We start from the raw sequence: 22,050 nt of genomic DNA on the forward strand, positions 1-22,050 counted from the left end.
CCTGCCTCTAGGCTCCGGAGAGCACACCTGCACTGACAGGTTATACGCAGACCACATCTTTCAGTCGTGTAACCAGGACCGGAACACCCACGGCAGAGGTCTGTCCATATTTCACAAGGATGTACACACCTCCAGGCTGGTTACTTAGCACAATGCATCAGAGGTGATCCATGTGCAACTAACTGTGGCCAGAACTGCTATACACATTGTAACTTGCTACAGATTCAACAATATACCCCACGGTTACCAGCCCTTATTTCTTGGTGTACTGGACAGTAGGGTTCAGACAGGTACTACTGAAGTGAGACTGACACTAACCCACACTTAACTGGGATAGCTACTCATGTACTAATACATTAGGCCAACACTTTCTGGGATTCATAACCTCCACTTCACTGGATCAACCCATACGCACCACCTCCAAGACCAACAATATCCTAGACATGGACATTACCAACATGTGACTGGTGTTCCACACTTGGGGTTATCCCCTCGTTGGTAGTTTCCGAACATATGCTGATCACCCTTGTTATCCACATCCCGGCACCACACCCTTCACGGAATACACAGTACAAGATTTCTACAAGGCCTACTTCAGACGTCTTATGACAGCAGTAGTAAACATCATGACACCCGTGCAGATGAACAATGTACTTACAAATGCTGAAACATACACCAGTGCACTTCATTAGCACTTACAAGACTGCATGGATCATGCTATCCCAAACAGAGCCATGATGGTACCCACCAGATAATGGACGCCACTCTGGGGGTCCAGTTCCATGGACATAATGTACAACAAAAGGTGGAGGCTGTTGCAAAGTGGAGTACAATCCCATGGGTGGGGTAGCGCACTGGTCAGCCTCAGTAGGAATCCGGGATCCCTTATCGCATCCTCCAAAGCTAGCTACGTAAACATTACTGTGACACATTCCAAGGACTACCACAAAACATTATGGAGGTATGTCAGTACTCAATGGCAATACCCACATCTGCTCTGACATACGATGGTTAGGCAGGAACATTACAGAACTGACTGATATTGGCAACATCCTGGCAGATAGGTTCAATGCTAACTTTACACCCTCTCACTCCCTACAGGGCCAAAATCCATACAGGAACAATGCAGAGTCCCTGCGGTCACAACTACGCAGTTCCAACCTGCACTCTTTAAGGCCTGGAACACAGACTCCATGTGACCATCCAACATCCCAGGCTGCGATTTACACAAACCTCAGAATGACATGGCTACCCACTTGGACACCAGATTCACTAATAGCCTTGTATCAGACATTGTGGCCCCTGAATGGCACACAGCAACAGTTATCACACTCCACACAGGTGGTGCCAAAATGAACCAGAGGGACTATTGCCCTGTACGCCTGACGAGACTGTTCTGCAAGGCTATGGGGCACATCATCATGGAAGTCATTCACAGAGACATTGGTAGGCTCCAGACCTTTGATGCTACCCAGGTTGGATTTGTTAGGGCCAGACCATGGCTCCTACACCTGGTGGACTCCTTTGATACAGTTACCAGGGTAGTTGATGATGGTAAGGTGGTCCACACAGCCTACACTGTCCTCTCATTGGCTTTCAGCACCGTTCTCCATTATGGTATTGACAACATACACATCCACCTACGTCTCGGGATGTTATGCAAAGTGGCTCATGGACAGGACCCACACAATGAGGGTAGCATACCATAGTACCTACTGTAATACAGTTACACTTGGTGTACCACAGTCCTCGGTCATAGGGCCCCTCATGTTTGGTATATGCTTCCCTGAGGTACAGGCTAGCACAGAGGGACTTTCCCTGAATAGGTTTCCAGATGACTGCAAACAAGGAGCCATGATTGATCCACCAGCTGATATAGACACCCTCCATAAGGGTGTCACTGTGACGGCTACCTGGTGTCGATAACATGGCCTCAAGCTGCATGACACAAGGTGCATAGACATCCCCTTTGGATTACACCAATCACCCACTGACTATCACATAGGTGGCAATCCCCTACATACATGTGACATTATACGGGATCTTAGTACACACGTATATAGCACCCACTCCTTTGATAAACATATTGCCAATGTGGCGTGGATATCCTTCTATGTGGTCACCCTTGTCTGTAATGGGTTTGTAGCTGGAACAAAGGCACCCATTGTACCTCTATACTCCTGACGTATGACACACGTTCAAGGGTACAACACCCCTTTTGAGGTGTACCTTACAGAACAGCAACGGCTTTACATACCACAATATTAACACACCATGAGGATTATTGACCTCTGAAGGATGACGTATGTGGCACAACTATGGACACAACGAATGTACACATTTGCATACTGCATACTCAGGGGTGACCCCTGCTGAACATACAGGGCCCATGTCCACAACAATATTTATGGATATACTCCACATAAGCAACATAAGCAAAAGCCACTGAGAGCAATATGCTCATGGATATGTGCACAAATGCAACGATGAGTGGGAAGTGCTTGAGGGATACATTCCTGAACCAGACACTCACCATGCTTTGGAACATGATTCCTATGTACATCAAGCAGGGACACTCACTAGCACTCTTCATGAGATACCTCGATGGGTGCATGGGAGACACACATGTATGCCAGGGATCACTGCAGTGGCTGTACTGTGCAGAGGTGCAGGTAACACATGGCTTTGCTGTTCACAGACAGGACACTACCCTAGAGAGGTGCCACCGGTGTAAACACTGTAGTTGGGCTTACACATAGACTTGCCAGACAGCATAGTACCTCACTATGAACCTGCGAAGCTATTACATGTCCTCTGTGCATGATTAATTGAGTAGCTCTTCCATTTCGATTAGCTATCATGCTGTTACAGTGTCCTGTGACTACAAGCCATATGTATCCTGTTATTGTGTATTGTACATGCCAATAGACGATACCTTTTGTTTGCATGATATAACAGTTATGCTGTGTAAAATATCTGACATATCTACCTACAATGCTGTACATTACACATATTTTAAACATTATCCCATAATGCAAAGCATACTTGCACAGCAGGACCACCTTAGGCATGTTATTCTTGTTATATGCCCATACACATGCCTACTGTGACAGTATATCAACATATACTATCCCCTGCTATGGCACGTACTTGTTGGACAAACCCTACCACTGATGGTGGGTGGTGTGGAATTGTTGTGTTTAAAGCCCTCATGTAGCATCCCTTGTGGTGTATGAGATGTTTACCTTGTGGCCCACAGCAGGACACACAATTTCTACAAGCATTATTATGCTCAACAAGACATCACTACATAATACCTTTTCCCACTTTATGCATTGCGTACACTTTAATTAATACAAAACAGGCTCTACATACACTAACATACTGAGTGTTCTACATACCTTGTTACCGTTCCGAGTCTTCGTAAATATCTTTCTTACACCTTTACTGTTTAAACGGTTCTATGGTATGAGCATAAGGTTTGAATGTATGGCAAGGCATCCTTATATATACGTCGATACCTGTAACATGTGGTATTCTGCCGCCAATTGGTGTTCCTGAGTAAATTATTACATGCACATCAGCTGCGCAGCTACTCCATTTGCCAATTACGCGGCAACAGTGGGGTATAATTGAATTCTCCACTTGGGCATTGCCCTTTTGCCTTACCTTCGGGGAGGCAGCCTGTATGTGTTTTGTTGTGAGGAATTGCAACTGCTATTTGGAGAGACACGGATATTTTGAATTCATGTCCCCCGTGGATTGTGTGTGACGGCTAGAGTATGTGGTTCTACATGTGAGTGTACCTGTCATCTCAACCGTCTGATAAGGGACTATTGCAAACAAAACCTGTAACATCACCGTCTGTTCCATTATACAACAGCTACAATTTCACATGGCGCCATTACAAATGTGTCTCTCACAAGGTATGTTAACGCTTCTGCAGATGTAATTGAGTGAGTGGATGTTTGTGATGTTATTACAGTCTGTACTGCAATTGTTTTGGGTGTGGGGGAGATGTAGGTGGGTGTACATAGCATATACAGGTTTGTGGGGACTGCATTTCTACATATTCCATATATGTGTGTGGGCTCCTTCCCTAATTGAAAACCTATCATTTAGTTGACTGAAACTATGGTTGTTATGGGCTTATACATTGAGCCATTGTTAATTGGTTCCTATATAGCATGCAGGTGAGGTTGATACTTCAATACCTCCGGAAATACATTGATATGTAAGGGAATGTTACTAAATGACAGCTGTTTTGTGTATTTCTGTCACAGATATTTGCACTCATTGCAGTTGTATTGGTGACTGAACCTCTTTGGCATGGGTTGCCACCTTTTCAAATGGCCATAGTGGGACATTTGCAGGGCACACATCGGTGTTTACAGGCCAACACATACCCACGGTCAGTACACAGGATAGAACAAACTTTTATCCTAAATACATACTTATTCTTGTAGCACTTTAGCTACTTATTATGTTTCATGTAGCATTTACATATTTTAGATATAGGAATAACTATTTAATGCAACTATTACATAATATATGGGACATAATTATGTCCTACAATCTTGGACATTTGCCTTTTTTAATATTTTTTGTCAGGACACAGCTGCCCAGGGAGGGGCTGTCCTTCTTAAAGTGGGACAGGTGGTAACTGTATGCCTACCGCCAGCTATGACCACACCTACCGTAATGATCTACCTCCGAGTTAGCACTAACAGACACACGATGCAAACACACACACACACACACATTACAGTCCCACGGAAACGCATACGGCATCCTCAACACACAAATACACAGACTACAGCAATCACAAACACAGTTGAACACAGTACCTACCTGGACCGCAGCACCGGCAGCGATAACTAAATGTCCCTTAACATCGTGATAATATTACAAGCAGTTCTAGTGTTCTGGTACTGTGGTCTTTCGGTCTTTAAGTCTCGGGATTATGCATGTCGGTATGTGACACATTCGATAGTTGTCAGTATCCTATTTATTTGTACCTCCATGGTTGTGTACATATCGTTGACCTATCTATATATTTGCAGATATAGGTGAATCCGTATATATAAACATATATCTCTCTATCACCCTTTCTATCTCTATTTTATATATATATATATATATATATATATATATATATATATATATATATATATATATATATATATAGAGAGAGAGAGAGAGAGAGTGAGAGGGAGAACACACCTTTCGTTGTCTACATGGTGGTGTATACTGTTTCCTGGTCTCTGCACGTTTGTGTTTTAACTTGTCACAATACATACCTGCCGTTGGTACATCTCAGGTAGCTTAGTGTTAGGTGATTGTGTACATGATTGCGTGTTCTACTCCTGGCAGTGGTCGTTTTACCCTTCAGAGCAGGCACTATTAGTACAGGGGTGAATAATGCTAGTTTCACCTGTTCTGAACATCGTTGACCGTGATCTGCGTGATATTCAGCAAAGCTTAGCCGTGTTTCACGCATATCCGTATAGTCATGTTTAAATGACGTTTACCAGCACTTGCCAATGCATAATCCCACTAACATGTGCTAAACCTGATCTGATGACCTGCATCCAACATCCATTATTCGTGCTTTCGGGATTACGTAACATCCCTTGCAGGACGTGGAACTGGGAACATGCACGACAGTCAGTGCATTTACCACTTGGGCATCTGGGATTTGTACACGTGTTATGGTGTTTTGTATGTGGACTGTACTACGGCTGTTACTCCATACTGCAATCAAATGTGTAACTCAGTTAGTTTACATATGGATGAGACCTATTAATGGTATGTCCAAGTGATGTTTAATGGATGTATTCCAGCATTGGGAATGTATGTCACAGTGAGCCACACACTATAATGTGCTACACCTTCACACAACCATAGGTGGAGCATGGGGTTACAGATACCTGTCATGGGTACTCCCCATGCTTTGCCACTACATCCCTGATTACATTATATGGAGCCCCTCATTAACACACCAGGGAATCCATGCAGAGTGTGTGGGGAACAGTGATTACACACATGGATCCTGCAATTGGCTCTGCTCCACTGAGGGACAGTTGGTTAATCGATGTGGTGGTGACAGCAGACACTGTTTGCCTCTGTTGATGAATGGCCTCTGACAATCGGGCATGTACCTACCGATGTACCTAGGAACCTTTACATACAGTATTAACATATGCTGTTAGGTGCATGTACTGTTCAGGTGTTGACATTCCTTGTTCCAATAGCTGTTGTGTGTGCAATGGTTGAGGGCTGCCTATGTAAGATTCACACAGTAGGCCACCTATACATTACAATTTACAGGTGGTCGTGTGTGTGCCATCCAGTTTACTGTGTGTGCAGGTGGAGAGGTGTGTCAGTCCATAGAGGCCTACACTGTCAGTGTATGTACTATACGTTCCCTCTTTGCCAAGGCATGGGCATATTGGGCATGCCTCCATCTGCCTACTGGGGCTGGCACAGGGTGTTTGTGGTCTGAATCCCTCTGTGCCTGTGATGGCCTTGGCAATTGAGGTGGGCTGTGAGGGCCTTCACCATTATGTCCCTGCTGCAGCTGTTTCTGCAGGATCATATTATGTAGCATGGCACATACTATGAAGATGTGGGCACACGTGCCTGGAGAGTACTGCAAGGCTCCACCAGATATGTCCAAGCAACAGAACTGTGATTTCAGCATCCCAAACACATGCTCTATGATGATTCTGGTTTGTGCGTGTGCCTCATTATGGCGTTCTTGCATGGGTGTGTGTGCATTTCTGATGGAAGTCATCATCCACAGCTCCAGTGCACAGCCAGCATCCCCCAGAAGGTGGCCATGTGGGATGTCCCCCCTGACAAATACCTGATACAGCTGTGAGGCATGCCAGATGTGGGAGTCATGGTAGCTTCCAGGGCTGCCAGCACACACATCCATGATAATGTCCTGGGCATTGCACACAACCTGGCAGGTGATGGAGTGGTATCTCTTGCGGTTTATGTACTACCTACCATGCTCACTGGGTGGTGACTTGATATGTATGTGCATGCAGTCTATCGCATCCAGTACCTCTGGGTAGTGTGCCACATGGTGGAAGAGATGCATATTGCTGGCCAACTCCTCCTGAGTTCGGGGGAAGTATATATGCTCATTCGCATGTGGTAACATGGCATCCAGGAATTGGTGTAGTATCCTGGATGCTGATGCCTGTGAGATCCCCATTATATCTCCAGTTGGCCTTTGAAAGATACCTGTGGCTAGTATTCGCAAGCTTACACATGCCTTCGTGTCCACTGGGATGGGTTCCCCTCTGTTGTTTCTGGATCTCAGGCGTGGCCGGCACAGCTAAACTATTTGCTGTAAGATGTCCCTGTCCACCCTGTAACGCTCTACTATCTCTAGATCATGTAGCCCCTGGTAGGTTACCCTTGGTCTGAACACTCTTCTCCTCCTCCGGGGCTTGCGGTGGTTGTCAGCATCATCCTCCACAACACCTTCAGTCTCTAACACATGGTGATGAATCATAGTTATGGCAGCTCCCAACATGTACATTGTAAAAGTTCCCCATCTGTTTACACTGATGGTGCAGTGTTTGGGAATACACAGGTGTGTGTGAGGTGGGTTCACACTTTATACTATTGTGCTGTGAACACTGATGATGTCATAGGGTGTGTATGTATAATCAGAGCTACAGGGTATCTTATGTGTTTTACCACAGGTACTGCTATTGTGGTGCCTTTGGTGTTGAATTACATTTAGCTGCCGTGGATTACCTCTTGCCCTTCCCTTAACATTTCTTAATGTTTCCCCTCCCATTTTCTGGCATGCATCCAGCAGCCTTTTTTCTTTTGTACTTTCCAAAACCTGGCTTATCTTGTGAAATGTGTTCTATGGCCGATCTACTGCAGGTTTGCTTTGCTCTGCTATGACAGTTCTCTTTTCTTTGCAATCCGACACCTCCCCTATCCTGTTCTGCAGGTTGCTGCGAGCAGACTTGTTAGCTGCCGTCGACTGCCCACTGTGAGTTAATAGGTGTTAATTGCTCAGTTGTACTCCAATTACCCTTCTGCAGCATTTCCTTATTTTCTTCCCCTAACCTTCCTGTTTGAGCTATGGTGCGTGGCGCGTGCATCCGCTTACCGGATTTCGGGCACGTTTTCATCCACGTACACATGCACTTTCGCACATCATATGTGCTCTCAGCTAAACGATGCTATACCTACATCCCCACCTCTATCCTGCGGCTTTGCTTAGCAATGGGCAGGCCAGATTTGCATTGCTCCAATGTGCTTACAGCTACGGTGGCACACTCCACTGCTGATGTCATGTATACCTCCAAACCACTCTTCGGTGTTGTAGCGCTGTGCCGTATGGTACATCCTTAGTCTGGCGGGACGTTTGAGATTCACTATTACTTGCCTCATTTGCATAGCATTGACTACTAATTCATAGTTACCGCGCTGAACACTGTCACAGACCCTTAGCAACCCTTGCAGCTTGGTTGTGGTGTACCATGCATACCATTGAGTATTATGGTGAAATCATGATTTGTATTACATTGCGATTTTATGACATTTGTATATATTTTCCTTGTGTTCCCGTTTGCGCACACATGCCCTGCAGTTGTACTTTGCATTACTGTGGACATGACATTAAATGTTTTTTAGGCATTGTGCATCTTTTCTTATGCCACTGGCTGTATATTTAGCCATTGGCATATGTTAACTTTGTAATACATGAGCCTGGTCCGCTTTCATAGATCCAATGTTCTGTTTGGAAAAATGTAAACCATTTTTTTTGGTTTACATTTCTGTGGGCTTATGCTACGCCTACACCACTTAATGAATGGCTATGTACCTTCATTTGCATGGTGCAGTACTGCGCATGGGGTGATTAGCATACCTGAGCCGAGGGCAGCGCAGATCTGGCATACGCTGGTAGTGCACGTGGAATTGGATCGTACCTGAATCGCTCAGTGGCCATATTTGGCATTATACCGCCTACGCTACGCCTGCGCCTGGTGCAAGCTTCATGAATCCTGGGGATAAAAGTCTTACAGATCCTGTGTTACCTCAGTTTTAAATCTGTAAAGGTTTGTGTTAGCCTAAGAGAAAGAAGGATAGTACTGGAGATTTTAGATACATAGTCTGAGTACATGGCATCTTCAGATGAATTGTGACATTTGTGGGTAAATAGTAAATGTTATGGTTTGATTAATACCTATTTGGTGTTGGAGAATATTTCTTTGGCTTAGAAAATTATGTGGTTTGAGTATTACATTATGGGTAATGACTACTTGATAGTAAGTGAAGTTACTGGGTAGTTCTAACCAGATGAGCTGTTAAGGAATGGACAGTGATTAGAGCTATGTAGTTAGCTGGCAGCAAATGGGGAAGTGTAAGTAGGTAGGAGGAAGCTGTATGCTTTTATTTTTGTTTATTTATTTAGTTATTTTTATTCATTTAATTATTTATTTGTTTATTTTTTATAAGGTAGCATTTAGCTCTGTACACTGTGCTGAGTTTTGATGTCTTTTTAATGGAATATGATGGTCAAATTTCATAGTGTCATTTACAATGACCCTTAGCAGTTTTGTTTAAAATGTTTCCTTCAGTTTTATATTGTCTGATGAAGTAATTTTAAAGTTTATTTTGTATGAAATATATTTATTAGGAGAAAAGAAGTTTGTTTGGTTTTTTTTGTTTTTTTTGGGGGGGGGGGTTAGTAGAAACTGAGAGTTATCTAACGAGGATTTGATGGATGGAAAGGATTTCTGAATGATCTGTTTAAAATGGAACAGACTGGAGTGAAATATAGGAGAGTGGAGTTGCCTGAGTACTGAATTAGAGTAGCATGTTTGGATGCAGTATGTAGATCTACAAAGAACAATCAAAAAGTAATGGACTCATTATTGAGTCTATAGGCTGCCATTGTTATCCCATGCTTGTAAAGACAGGTGAACACAATTTCTAACTTGAGTGAATTTCAGATTAATTGACATTTGATGTTTTTAAATTGTCATACTATTTCCTTATGTGGAAAATGTCAAAAGGCTTATCAAAGACAAGATAGGCAAGTGTCCTGTTAGCCTTTAATCAAGTGCTGCTATTAACGCTTTTAAATTCTTCATAGAAAGCCACCACAAAATTCAAAAGGTAAAAGCTCCCATTAACAAATCCTATCTGTTCCACACTTAGCAGATGTAGTCCTGTGTCATTTTTGGATAAAATCTATTATGATTCTTTCGTTGAAGGTTGGGCATCGAGCTGGCACCTCGGCACCATCAAAATCTACTGCCAATCATTAGCGGACCGGAGTTCCTCTGTGGCGACCCCTAACCGGGAAAAGCCAAAAGAAGAAGAACAACAATAATACTAGTCAGGCTGATGTGTTTAAAATTATTTAGGTATGATGTCCATTTTGAAGTGGGTACACTATAGCCATCACAGATCATGGAAGTATCTGTATAATAATATTTTGTTTAACGTGATTGTCAGGGATCAGGGTTGGCTTTCCTTTATTCTGTGTTGAAAGTCATTCTGTATGTTGTCTGTTTCAATGGAACTTCAGTTTTAATTGTACTGTAGCAGTAGTTATAATTACTGTCTGCTGTTTTATGCTTTTATCTGCTAAACTTTTTTATCTGTCAAATAATTTTCATCTGTTAAATACTGGCAAACACTGTTAATTTTGATTAATCTTTATTTATATTTAGTGTTTATCAAATAATTACTAGAAAATCAAAGTTATGTTTTATTTAAGGTTTACAGTATTGGACACACGTTTTGGGACTCCGAAAAATTTTCAGTGTTTTTATACTGTTCTCTAGATGTTTCTTTTATACTGTTTCTCCAGTGTATTACTAGTAATTATGTTATTATACAATTACATCATTAACCAATTAATCAATTATTCATTTAATTCCAACTATATAAAGGATGGCTTTTTAGTGAAGAATTTGTACTCTGAAGATGCCCTATATGATTGAGGGTGAAAGCACTTAGTACGGAGAATTGTTGTCGCATTATTGTATTTTTTATTTTTATTTCATTAAAAAGTGGAACCAACAAACCAGTTTTCTAACGGGTTATTGAATGACTTGTCAGCTTACTAGTTGTTCCAATATATATCTGATAATTACTGGAGTTATTTAAAGTAAATTTCCTTTGTATCTGTAGTATGATAAAATATTTCTTTATTTTTCTACAACTGTATTTGCTGTATCATATGGCTGGGTGATCACTTCATTGTTTATTGACAACATGCTACATTTACAATTTTCCCTTTGAGTTTTGTACTGTAATTGAATAATACCTCATTATTGTTTTCAACCTTAGAGGCCAGTTGAGTTCAGAGATAGATATGGAACATATGACATGAAAAGTAAATTGTTTCTTCTGCAGTTTGTGTTCTATGTTTTTATTAAGAATTGTTTTCTTCATATAGCACAAACCATCATATACAGCATGGTGTTATTTACATTCATCAATGGAGTTATAAGGATGGCATCATAAAGTAATAAACATAATGAGCAATAGTAACACGTATAGCCATACTGGTCATAACATGTATAAATACAGTAACATGGTATGAACAGAAGTATTCAGTATCCTTACAAGAACATCAGGTTCTCCCTGAGTATCATATTATGCTTTTTGTATGACAGAGTACAATCTGGTATAGGTATTCTAAACAATCCTCAACATCAGTCCTATCTTCTTGTGCATAAAAGACCGTATAACCCATTCTGAAAGGTTTGCTGCATTATCTTTCCATGCCTCATTGGGGGAGAGTTGGATTCATCCTTCCAGCATTAAAAGTTATACAATAACATTATTTTGATCACTTATAACCCCAGCTATGTCTTGTCTGCAATATTATGTTACAGAAGGCAAGGCTTCCCAAAGGAAGCTATTTGCTTGTACAATGGGCCTGTGTTTACCTTAAGTAACTAGTCATATATGGAAGAAAGATCATACTTTTCCCCACTGCTTTTTCTTTCTTTTTTCTTTTTTTTTCCCATGGGGATCCAGTTAATATACATAACCACAATTTTCGATTGTTTTATAAATTACTGCAATAAATGAGTGATTCGATCATTAAAATTTGTTTATAATTCTCTTACTAGAATGGATTTGGGAACATTAGGAAAAGTCATCTTAAGCTGGTAATCCATCTCAGTCCAGCCTTTGGCCTCTTGTCCTATTTCCAGTCCCAAAAATTCCCATGTCCATAGAACCTTTTTACCAAATATATCTTCCATTAGCTCTTGACGTTGCCCCCATCTAATCTGTGCTCTGTCACTTTTCCAGAACATATGGATCAAGGAGGCCTCCTCTTCTTTACATCACCAATGTTTTGCTGTTACTTTTTAATGTATTTTATATAATTTAGTTGAAGTGAGGTACCATTGTTAAAGAGCATGCATATGTTGATCCCAAATAAATGGCTATTGTCTTAGAGTGTGGGTTCCGTCCCAAGTTTGTTGCCATTGAGTGAAGGGCTGAATCTCTTCCCTAATATGTTGCTGTCTAGGTTATGGCAGACTTCCACCTTGACTCTATCAAATATTTATATAGAAGACTATCCCTTTCCTTCTTGACATTCACCTATTTCTACCAAGGTGAAAATATTTTGCTTCTATCTGTGTTCTTTATATAAAAATCAAGATAAAAGGTGTAAAGTTTCATGTCTGTTAGCCATTGGTTCCCTGCTATTTGATAAATTTGTATTACTACTCTGAAACTAATAGGTTTAAGGGGTAGTCTTGTATGCCTTTGTTCTCCAACTTTGGTCACCATAAATTAATTCCAACTATTAATTCTTGATTCTTCCCAAATCTGTCTATCCTGCCATGGGATAGTCTTAACAATCTGCATCCAATACCAGATATTAGTTACCCCTCCATCCCTCCATGTAAATACATCACATTCTGCTAGTAATGATTCTCAATTGTCCAGCCAGTCTGTCCAGAAAGGTGAGTGAGAGTCTCCTTCTGGCTGAATACAGTTCCACCTTCTCTTTGTTTCCTTCCTGGTTCTTACGTACAGTGCTACACTGCATCTCTGCACTAGACAGGGTATATGTATGAAGCTCCAGACACCTTGTTCTTTTGGTATATGTATTTTATTCAGAGAGATTCCGTTATCTTTGTCTTGGTTTATTTACCATTCTGTAACTAGCTGCATTTTCCTAAGTCCTGACTGTTTGTATGACAGGTATACGATGAATGAGATGAAGAATGGGGAAGGGGGGGTATCATGACATAAACTGTTAATTCTCCCCATCAGTGTTTTGAATGAAGAATGGGGAAGGGGGGTATCATGACATAAACTGTTAATTCTCCCCATCAGTGTTTTGAATGAAGAATGGGGAAGAGGGTATCATGACATAAACTGTTAATTCTCCCCATCAGTGTTTTGAATGAAGAATGGGGAAGGGGGGTATCATGACATAAACTGTTAATTCTCCCCATTAGTGTTTTGAATGAAGAATGGGGAAGGGGGGTATCATGACATAAACTGCTAATTCTCCCCATCAGTGTTTTGAATGAAGAATGGGGAAGGGGGGTATCATGACATAAACTGCTAATTCTCCCCATCAGTGCTTTGACCCTGCTGCAGCACTTTTCAAGGGCTGTGGTCATCATAGCCTTAAAAGTGTCTTTGGTTTGTGTAATTATCTGTTTGTAATGGTTATTTTTTTACTTATCAGTCTAGGTATTCATTTAATTCTTCCTCTTTAGTTCTGCCGCAGTTTCCTTTGCCTTGGCTCTTCCCTATTCTAACTAGAGCTGTTTTCTTAAGATTGCATTTAAATCCTGACACTGTAAAATTCTGCAAAGATATGTATTATATTATATTATATTATATTATATTATATTATATTATATTATATTATATTATATTATATTATATTATATTATATTATATTATATTATATTGTATGAATTTTAGTCACTTTCAGGTTTCCTGTACCTTCTGTTTCTATATGTATCCTCATACAATGCAGATCCTATAGGAAAACTTTTATCACTTACAGAATATTCAGTTATACTCATTAGTAGTAATTTATAATTATCAACCATGGGAAGGGTAAGGTCAATTTATTACCAAATGGAATATGTTATTTTGAGCACAAAAAGTAAAACTGGCTAGGCTTAAAATGGCCTGCAAGGGCAGCTAGCCTAATATTTCCTTATGAACCTATAAACCTATAGATGGTCTCTCCAGTCCTAGTTTCAGTCTGTCTCCTGTTACTTCAGCATATGAAACTTTTTGTTTGTCAATATTAGCTGGCTGATGGCCCTTTTCTGTTCCATAATCTATGTCTCGCATATTTTGCTCTGTCTGCCTTTCTGGTGGAGTTTTTGGTCTATCCAATTCTGTTCTTTTTTTGCATTTTACTGGCTTCCCATTCCCTTTCCTTTCCTTAATATGCTCCAGACCTGTGGAGTAGTGTTCAGTTTGTGTTTTCCCTATTAAGAAAGTTCATGTGGCTGCTTTGTCCCTGAACTGACAGGAAGCATCCTCATGCTTAGTTACTAAATCTGATGGATTTAAAAGAATGTTCTCTTTATACCAGCTCCACCCACTTCTGTTCTAAATTCCCTCTCAAATCTCACTCTGCTCCCTCCCCATCAAAACCTACATGTTCACCACAATATTATCACTGCTCATTACCTCACCTCACCAAACTACAAGATTTGTACAACACTAACCATGCTGTTCCCCTCCTGTATCACCTTATTCATTCTCCTCCTCTCATTCATGACATCCCTAGCAGAAGTAATAATAAATAATCACACCTCAACCATTACTTTGTTCTCACCTATCAACCATCTTTCAGCTTGCTACTCAAAAAAATCTGTTTATGCTTATTTCCCATAATTCCATTCCACTATTCTATCCCCAAAATACCAAAAAATGTCAGTCCCAATGTCAGGATAATCCTTCTACACATCTCTACTAAAAATGTCATAATAAACAAACCATCCTTCTCCACCATACATCATGAGGTGACATCCACCCCAACCCAGGTCCCAGTCAAACCACAAACCAAAGAATACATCCTAAAAGTTTTAAAATAGTTACTCTAAACATTATAATCATATACAACAAAATCACATATTTTCATGCCTGGATGACCCAACACAACCCAGATATCCAAGCCAAAATGGAGACATGGCTAAAGCCTGAAATAACAGATGCTGAAATACTACCCCTTGTTATAATATTATCAGGCTAAATAGAAAACATAAAAATCAGGTGAAATAGCTATAATCTTACCAAATATTCCTACAGTAACTCCCTGTACAGGCACAATCCCAGATTTTGGAAAAGCAGAAATTCTGACTCATTCCTTAAACTCAACAGAGCCAAGAGCATATACATTGCTGTTCTACATATCCCACAGGACAGAACATTCCAATACTTGAAAACTTACTATCCTGGATAAAAGATACAGTCACAAATTAAATTCTCCTCCTAGGTGATGTAAATGTTAATTGGCAGTCTTTATACCCAAATTCAGCAATCAGCAGCATGAACCTACTTGGATTCACTCGAATTAATAATACACCAACCAAATTTGGCAAAAATAACTCCCAACAATTTATCCTGGATTGGATTCTAGTTACCAGCCAAACTAATTTTACCTCCTCAGGTACCCTCTCTAATATACCAAGTGAGCACCTGCCAGCTTATACCCACAGGAGTATTATACAGCTAGCAAACTAACTGTAATCTCTCCAATTTTTCCATGGAGTCTTTCATTGAAGCACTGAAGCAGTTATCTGGTCTATCCTAAAATGACTGCCATTAAATGATGCCGTTGAATACTTCAATGCAGCATTTCTAAATATTCTTAACACCTTAGCCCCACAGCATACAGAAAAAAATAAAAACAGACATACCCCATGGCTCACCAACCAATGCCAACTCCTCATGAAAGACAGAGACAAGGCATGGATTAACCTGCAAAAGAATAAAAATGATAAAAATTGGCAACTATTCAGACAGCTACAAAACCAAGGCAAGAAACAAGTTAGAGATAAAAAAGTCTTATTATACTCAGCTTAAGACAACCATAAAATACAACCCTAAAAATTCTGGTCCTCTGTATCCTCTCTCATCAGCTCAAGTATAAAGAAAGGTCCCAGCCCATACCCAGACATTCCGCTCTACAAACAGCTACCTGTTTCAATGCATACTTCATAGAATGCATAGCCAACTTAACCTTAAACTCACCTAACACACCCTTTTCCAAACAGCCAACTTCCCCTGTCTTAAACCCTAGCAGATTTCCATCCCAAAACTCACCTATCTGCAGCCTCTCCAATACACATACAGACACCTCCGCCTACTTTACCTTTCAACCAATTTCTGTTACTTTCATAAAAAGCATTTATGTAAACTAAAACCTTATTCCTCCTCATTCAACAGTCTTCCCCCAGAATACCTAAATCTAGCTGCAGATGCAATAGCATACCCAGTCAGCATTATTATTATTATTATTATTATTATTATTATTATTATTATTATTAATAGATCAATAACAGAATCGTGTGTCCTTAACTTGTGGAAAATGCTGCATATTATCCACTTACATAAAGGAGGTATTCAAATGACATTACACATGTCTGTCCCATATCCAACATATCTTCCCTCTATTAAATTCTTAAATGATGCATACATCAACAATTTCTCCACTATCTCTTACAAAATAAGCTAATTACCAATATACACCATGGATTTTTGCCAGACTACAGTACATCCACCTCATTACTATCATTTACAGACACTGTTAATAAAGCTCACAACTCTAATAAACGTGTATATGCGGTATTTCTAGAGCTATCAAAAGCCTTTGACATAGTGTCTCAGAAAACTCCTCAATCAGTTTTATACCCTTGGTCTAGCATCTCCATCTATTCAATGGTTCTCTAGCTACTTTGCCAACAGACAACAAGCTGTAAAATGGCAAGAATTGATCTCTGCATACCTTCCCACTTCCACAGAAGTCCCACAGGCATCCATCCTTGGCCCTCTACAATTCAATATTTTTATCAATAAGCTACATTCATCTTCTTGTGAAGGCACCTTGATTCAATATGCTGATGACTCTACCATCATCTGCCCTTCAATCACCTTAACTCACCTCCAGGAAATCACTCAACAAGCTGTCATCTCTACTGAAACATGGCTTACAGCAGCAAAACTCCTACTCAACCCCCGAAAAACCAAACTCCTCCACTTTACCCCAAAAAAGTCAAACCCCTAACAAAGCATCTTTCAAAATCTTTTTGGCAACTGGCACTGAAACTGAATTAGTCCACAATACCAAACTATTAGGAGTCATAACAGATGATAATCTTAAATTTGACCTCCATATCCAAAACAATATCAAGAAAACCCATCAAACATTTTCTGAGCACACCCACAAAAATTACTCTGGCTAAAACCTACCTTTTGCCCTCCTTACTCTATGGAGCACCAATTCTAACCAATTTACAACCCTCCATTAAAAAAAAAATTGAAAGCTGCTACTACACAATTGCCAAGTTTGCTACTAATTTATTCTCCTTTACCCATCACTGTAAGGTTCTGCATACCCTTGGCTGTCTGGAATCCTGGAATCCCCCTCTACCTCTCCTACATTCATCTTATAACAATACATAAAATCATACACAAACCATTAGCCTGCCCAGCTCTTACTCCTTTAATCAACAAGTATTTTCCAAAAAGGACTCTTAGACCAGAAGACAAACAACTTATCACCATAAATAAACCAAATAAATCCCCTGGACAAGGCCTATACTTGTACTCAATAGCAAAAAAAAAATGGAGCTCCTTACCTATACTCACCAGAACTATTTCTAACCTACCCACATTTAAATGCTTTCTAAACGAATACATTACAAAATCTTGGCTGAACTTACTCACTATTCTTCACTTACCCCACTTCACAACCCTCTCCAGCATCCTGCTCTACTCCTTTTTTGTTTTCCCAATACCTTACCTTATCCACTTTCCTCCCAACTCACCTAAGCTACCTGAGGACACTCTACCCTGCACTCTTTTATAATCTCCTTCTTCCCAACCTTCTTCCTTCTATTACCATAACATGAACACCATCTCTCATACTAAGGCATCACTTAGTTTCTCCTCGCTATCTCTAATCATGTGATCTCTAATATATTTTAAATATCTTATTAGGATTGTCTCAAGTCTTATTTATCTCATACTAATCTATGTAACAAATAATATGACTAATGAGTTTCTACAAATCATGTTATCGTTTTTCATTGTACTCTGCTAAGAAACACATTCTATGCTGTTCTCATTACAACATTTTTTCACTCTTATGTTTTGTAATGTAGCATGATACTTTGTGATTTGTACTTGATTTTTGAAAAACTGAGATTTTGGAGCTATTCTCCCTGGGTCTCTGTTGAAAATGGGTACTTTCTGGCCCAGTTGGACTTTTCTGGTAAACAAATGTCAAATAAATAAATAAAGCCTGCCTGGTGAAACATATGTCTTAAGTGGGACCAGTCTTCTCTGCTGAAAAAGGACTGGAAAGAAATCTTCTGCAAACATATCTTGTAATTGTTCTATTCCATTCATTTAAGCTTACTGCTCACAGTAGCTAGCTACTCACTTGTTTTGAAGGAAGCAAGTGCCATTGGTACATACCTTGGCCTGATTGCAACTTGGTGCCTCTGAATTACTCTCTGAAACTCTTATCTATTATTTTAGACAGTTCCTGTGGCCTAAAAATCCTTGCCATCACAAAAAGAGCAAAATATTCTAATTCCTCTAAATCATTTATTTTCTGTTGCAGTTTTTCTTAGTCTTTATATATTGACTCATTTTTACCTCTTTAAATGCCATCCTTTAGCAATGCTATCTGTTTTCTCCTCTAGAGTTTCCAAACTTACCTCAAATGCTGAGATTCTTTCTAACTGCTTTCTATTTTGAAATATGAAAGTTGAGACATTCACTACAGGATGGAAAGGCTTCTCAAACCTAAGGAACATTTTGTTATCCTCAGGATTTGCCATTTTAAACTGTTCAAACAATTATGTAACATTGATGACTGAATTGCATTTTGACTCACTGAAGTAATTCAGTGATAAAATATAACCAGGCAATGGCCCCTGCAAGAGAACTATGCTGACATTTTGTCTCAGGACAGCCACACCCATTCTGTACTTTATTTAATGTAAATATATTTTTATGACTAAGGTAATCTGTAAAGGTAATGTATTTTTTTCTGCTATATGTCTTATTCATTTTATAATTCCAAAAGTTTCTTTTTGTAAAAATGTAACTGTATATTTGTGTCGTATATGCATGTGCTCATGAGCACTGTACTTCATGTTATCACAGAACTCACTGTAAATGTCTTATTATTTACTTTTAACATGAGACCCTATTTGGATTGTAACTTTGCAGTGGTACACTCCAGGCATATATTTTCAAGTAGATCCACATTAGACATTGCTTTCTAATCTAGACACAGCAACCTATAGAACCGAAATATATAATGATAGTTCTTGAAGTCTTTCTGAATAGTTTGTATTTTTACAGGACTATGATTTTCAGAACACAATCCTGGCAGGCAGAGCTCCAATAAAGGCTGTCCCTCCTCAAACGAGTACACAACAGTGTAATAAAGGAAACCACTGGCTCAAAGCGTGAAATGTAGAAGGTAAATCTTTAATGGCTCCAAACACACAATAAAAACAGGAGTATTACACAATAGGATTAAACACTGTCATCTTCATACAGAAGACTTCATCAGAATCAAGAAACATATCACTACACAGCTTTTTAAACAGCACCATGCCTCCTAATTGGGTGTAAACTAAATTGGTTCAATATTCTGTGCATATAAATCAGAAACTGTATTTTAAAAACATATATATAAAAAAATATATGTAAAAACTCATTCTCATTAATGAATAAATAAATAACCATATGTTGAACTACCTTATAATAAATAAATGAATTTTTAAAACACTGTGGGTTGTAATAAATAGACTTAATACATAAAACATGAAAAAGTATGAAAAAACATAAAAAGTGCTACTATAAGAACAACTCAAGAAGACCATCCATTAAAAAACATTTCATAAAAAGCATCTATGAAAAACTTTTTATAAATATAAACACTGCAAATGGATGACAAATATTAAAAATGCTGATTGTTGGTTACATATTGTAGTACACCTGTATTGAAAAATCCATTTAAAAAAAAGTGTATATATATATATATATATATATATATATATATATATATATATATATATATATATATATATATATATAAACATATATATATATAAACCATAATAGTAGTATAATATAAAATTCACAGTGGTATGAACAGTCTGATTATTACAAGGCAATTTAATTTTTAATTTTTAATTGCATCCCTTTTGGTCTTGGATGCCTTTAACTTTAATGCAGGGAGAAGTGATATATGTTCATTCATACCAGGTGGAGTACAGGCGTCTAACCTCAACTGCCATATCATCTCCCTGTACTCCAACCTGTTCTCGCAATCCCCACCTCTATCACTAGTAACCACCCTTTCCAATACCCAAAATTTAAAATCTGCTTGGGTACAACCTGTAGAATTTTTACAGGACTATGATTTTCAGTCATGACCCAGGTCTTTAAGGCAAATAGTGAGTACACAGAAACAAACATTACCTAGATACAGTGAACAAAGATGCCAACAATAAGTAGGTACATCTGATATAACACATAAAATAAACATGTAGCAGTAACACTTGTATTCATGCTGACACACACACAAACACAGAACGCTTAATAGATCCAGTGCAGTAGAGTTGCAGTGTTATGTTATTCCAGCCTCACTGGTTTAGATCATGCAACACTTAAAGCAATAAGAAGGCTCAATGCATTAAGAATTTAATCAAATCATCCCAAGTTTCTGAGGCAGTTGCATTTGTTTTCATTGTTATGGTACACACATAGTTGCAGTTTATCAAGCTGCCTAATATGCACAGGTTTAGATTTCCAAGAAGAAATGGCAAATTTAGAGAATAATCTCTAACATATGCAAGGTAAAGTGCATTTTTGTAACTGAATGCGGTCTGTATTATGTAGTGAATAGGAATAAGTTTAAACTGTTAGCTTATTGAGGAATTGGGGCAATATCTTTCAGTGTATTTAAGAACATGAAGACCACTGACAGACATTTTGTTTTCTTTTGTAGAGTAAAGCAATGATGTCCTCTAGAGTTGGAAACGTGAATGAATCTCAGTATTGTCTTTTCAGCAAACTGATGAAGGATGGTGTTTTGGAAGGAGCCAAATACAGTTACGGGCAAAGAATGTTATAATATAGGAAGAATAATGTTTATGTCTGAGGATCTTCTGTCTTTGGGTGTCAAAACGTTGAGGATCTTCTGTCTTTGGGTGTCAAAAAGTAAAATATTCAGCAAGTGAGATATTTTATAGGAAATGTTGTGCCAAGATTCAGTGTGAGTGTGGAAGGTGAAGTTTTGATCTGATAGCATGCTTAGATACTTTTGTTTCCTGACTCTGAGAAGTCTTTGCTGGAAATAATGAAGGTGAACTGTCACTGCTCTTCTTTCTTTGCTGTAGTGCATGTATGCAGCTTATATTCTTCTACAGAGCATGATATAGGTTTAAATTCAGTTCATTTTTATAGTTATGGATTTTACATATTGGGCTACTATATTTGATAATATCAGATTTAGTCTTACTAATGATTGTTTTTTACTTAAATTAATTTCATTGTAGACAAATTCAGAGAGCGACTACGGGGTCAAGGTTTGCCCTGAGTTTTGCCAACTCAGTGATGGGTAGATCTGAGGACATGTTTAGATATTCTGACACTTTGTTCAACAAAATGTTGTTTTCTAGAAAAGATACACAGATGATTTGTTTTTGTAGTTAAAGGTGATTCCTATATGTTTGAAATTTATGGAATGTATTACTAAAAATATGTTTGGTTTCTCATTTACACATAAGTTGAGTAAAACAACTA

The sequence above is a fragment of the Protopterus annectens genome, chromosome 3.part1 (assembly GCF_019279795.1).
Source record: "Protopterus annectens isolate FY-2018-M chromosome 3.part1, PAN1.0, whole genome shotgun sequence".
Lineage (NCBI taxonomy): Eukaryota > Metazoa > Chordata > Ceratodontiformes > Protopteridae > Protopterus > Protopterus annectens.